The 3,219-nt window shown below is 36.0% G+C and overlaps 1 protein-coding gene across 1 annotated transcript in view; it reads left to right on the top strand.

Moving 5' to 3' along the window:
• LOC107099878 (chromosome unknown open reading frame, human C10orf71) overlaps positions 1–3,219 on the top strand; it is a 14,824-nt gene that overhangs the window by 8,673 nt on the left and 2,932 nt on the right. The window lies entirely within an intron of this gene.

Genomic DNA, 3,219 nt, shown 5'->3' with positions numbered 1-3,219 from the left:
TTTCAACATCTTTTTCTGAAACCTACATTGTAGCATGGCATAGACAATTCGCGTTTGCAGTTTGAAGAACACCTGCTTGCTTCTGATGATTTCCTTTAGCTAACCAATGAGTGTTTTTGTTATATGACTCATTCAATTACACTAGTTTTCACTAGATGTGGATGGAGCCAATGATCTGCATTGGATGCGCAATATTAGCTGTATGATCTGAAGCCTCATTTGGAGATTTTAAACAGGCTTTTCAAAAACTTTGATAATTTGCTGCTGTAATATTATAGATTTTTTTTAGAATAAAAAGCTAGCAGATGAGCATAATCAAAAAATAACAGAAATACAATTACACAGCATTCAGAGTTGTAAGAAAGCCCACACTTCTTCTGAATAAATACATTATTGTATGAGTTAAGTTCTGTTTCGTTTATCTCTCTTTCCTTATAAGTATGAAATGGCCCATGCTCCTGAATGCACCACAGCTATTTGATATTCGCAAATGCGGCATCACACTGGTCTGTGAACGCTATGCTGTGTAGATGCACGTTTGATTTTCCGCTGAAGACAAAGCTTTGCAGTTTCAAAACTCATGTCGGCTATCACTGTTTATTGTTGTGTGTGAATAGCAAGAGACTACAACAAATAAATCAGCTGTACCTTGGACATAATCTTTGGATTTAATGTTTTTCAAAACACCCTTACATTTGTAAATGAGTCTGCCAAATAACCACAATTTTTTCTCACGAGAGGAATATTTAAAAAGTTTTATATCATAATATAACAACAAATAGCTCCATTGGTCATATTTTAATCAGTTTTCCTCATCGATAGTTGTACAGAGTACAGTTGTACAGAGCGAGGCGCACTCCCGCGACTGGGGATGCATATCTCGGCAGGGATGCACTTTTCGGCATAACACCGGACCGCGCTCCGTTAATCCCTGACCTCTGCATTAATCCAAAGCGAGTAACGAGTAACGTTGGTTTTAAAAATGTAGGGAATAGAAAGTAAAGATACTTGTGTGAAAATGTAAGGAGTAGAAGTCAGAAGTAGGAGGAAAAATAAGTAATGGGGTGAAGTATAGATACCTAAAAGGTGTACTAAAGTACAGTAACGAAGTATTTGTACTTCAATACTTGGTTAAACTGTTCTCTTCAATAGGTTTGCTAAATTATTTAAAATTACCAGGAGAAAAAAAAATGTATGTGAAAACACCACAAGAATAAGCCTTGCAAATGAGTTAAGAGGACATTTGGAGTACAGCCTATTGGGATGATTGATGCTGTATGCGGCTGTAAAACTATAAACTGGTGTTAATATGAACACATCTAAGAATTTAAAAAGACATAAGATTAATGTAAATAATATATTTCAGTTTAAACAAAGTATGCTTAAATGTATTTTTTTGTGAATGATGATGGCCTATATAAATATGAAAGTAGTAGAATGAATCTTTACTACTTTTTAGTTATTTGGGGTTTTTGTTTCTTATGTGGTAATTGCAGTACTTTTCAGAAACTCTCCTGATAAGTTAAAACCCTTTTCCATTTAAAATACTTGAACCTATTTAGCTATTATGTTAAAAGTTATAAGAAAATACAAGTGTAATAAGAGTATACTATTGATTTTGATTGTATTAAAATAAAAAGACTTTTGGCATGTGTTTAATTAAGCATCTGCTTAATGTTTCTCAAAATTAAACAACTCTAGCTTTTATTTGAAAAGCTTAAATTGGTAGCATTGCATTTACATTTTCTTTCTTTGTTCAGGTGTTTCTGCATATGTGATTCACATTTTGGCTTGTTGATTTTTTAAGCTTAAGTCAAGCAGAGCTGTCTCGTGTCTGTGATCTATTCTATATAAATAAACAACTATTTTCAGCAAAAAACACCAACTTTTGTTATTTCACCCTTAACGCTTTTATTTATTGTTAAAAATTTGGGTTTTTTTTGTTTGTTTTTTTGTTTTGTTGTTGTAAAGTTGACTAGTTTTTCAGTTTCAAAACGCCAAAGTAGCCTTTACTCTGAGTTAAGTTACTACTACAAGTTACTCCTTAAACCATCTTGGATTCTTGCAGGATTTGTGGTCTTGTGAGCTAAGACTGAACTCCAAGACAGGGTTATGGACCTTTCAAATAGCAAATAATCTGTGGTGCAGTTCAATGCAATTCAATAAAAAATACTGATCCTAAAGCAGGGGTGTCAAACTGGTTCCAGAAAGGGCCGTGTGGTGGCAGGTGTTCTTTCCAACCAATGTACATGTACATGTTCATCACGGTACAACAGTAAAGTTAGTTTTCATTGCTTCCCTGTGGATAGTGTAGTGCGCCGGCATTGGCTAAGCAAAATTCGGAGGCAAGATTTCAGTCCCTGTAGAGAGACACGGGTATGCAGTTGACATTTCCTGCCTAATGATCTGTTAGAGACACCAAGGGGAAAGAGGTGCTTAAAAAAGGGTGCTTTTCCCGTTTTATTTGAATGGAATAACTACTCTTTGCCCGTGCCAAGACCCAGTGTGAGGGAACGTCAGACCCAGGGAGGAAGAGGCCAAAAGCCCCGCTGCTGCAGCGCCGACTGTGGACTGTTCGGAGATGGTGTTTGTGGCTCCTGAACACGATTGCTGTGTTTCACCTGCAAGTGGAGTTATGATCAACAAGCTAGTGATGCAAAACAAGGCCCTACAAAAACAAGTTCAGATGTTGCAGCGTGAAGTTCAGCGGCTGCAACTGCGGACCCTTTTCTGTCTGGAACGTTTTAAATGCTCAGACGACGACATTCGGCATTATACCAGGTTAGTATTTGTTATCATTATTTTTGTTGTTCGTCTTTATGCTACATGCACTGTATAAACTATAATTTATTTATTGCTTTACCGGTGCAGTAAATACAGAAATATTATCAAACGGAGGCACATCACAGAGTTTTCGCTCGTTAACACTCTATTGTTTACATGACAACTTGTTAAAATTAAATGGGGTAGTGATATTAAATTGGGATTTAAATTATCCACATTGCTTTAGAACAGATCTCTGCGTTATTCAGTTTAACATTGGATTTACAGTTGGAGATAATGACAACAATTATGCAGTATTTTTTATATATATTTTTTTCTAAAACCATATCAACAGGTTTGCCTCATATCGACATTTCCAGTATTTTTGGAAGCTGGTGGAGCCTGCTGTGATTACAAAGATGATCCGTGTCACCAACACCAAGTCCTCAACAGCTA

The sequence above is a fragment of the Cyprinodon variegatus genome, unplaced genomic scaffold (genome assembly GCF_000732505.1).
Source record: "Cyprinodon variegatus isolate N-32 unplaced genomic scaffold, C_variegatus-1.0 Scaffold915, whole genome shotgun sequence".
Lineage (NCBI taxonomy): Eukaryota > Metazoa > Chordata > Actinopteri > Cyprinodontiformes > Cyprinodontidae > Cyprinodon > Cyprinodon variegatus.
Note: the sequence above shows the minus strand (reverse complement) of the source record. Positions and strands in the feature narration are given on the sequence as shown.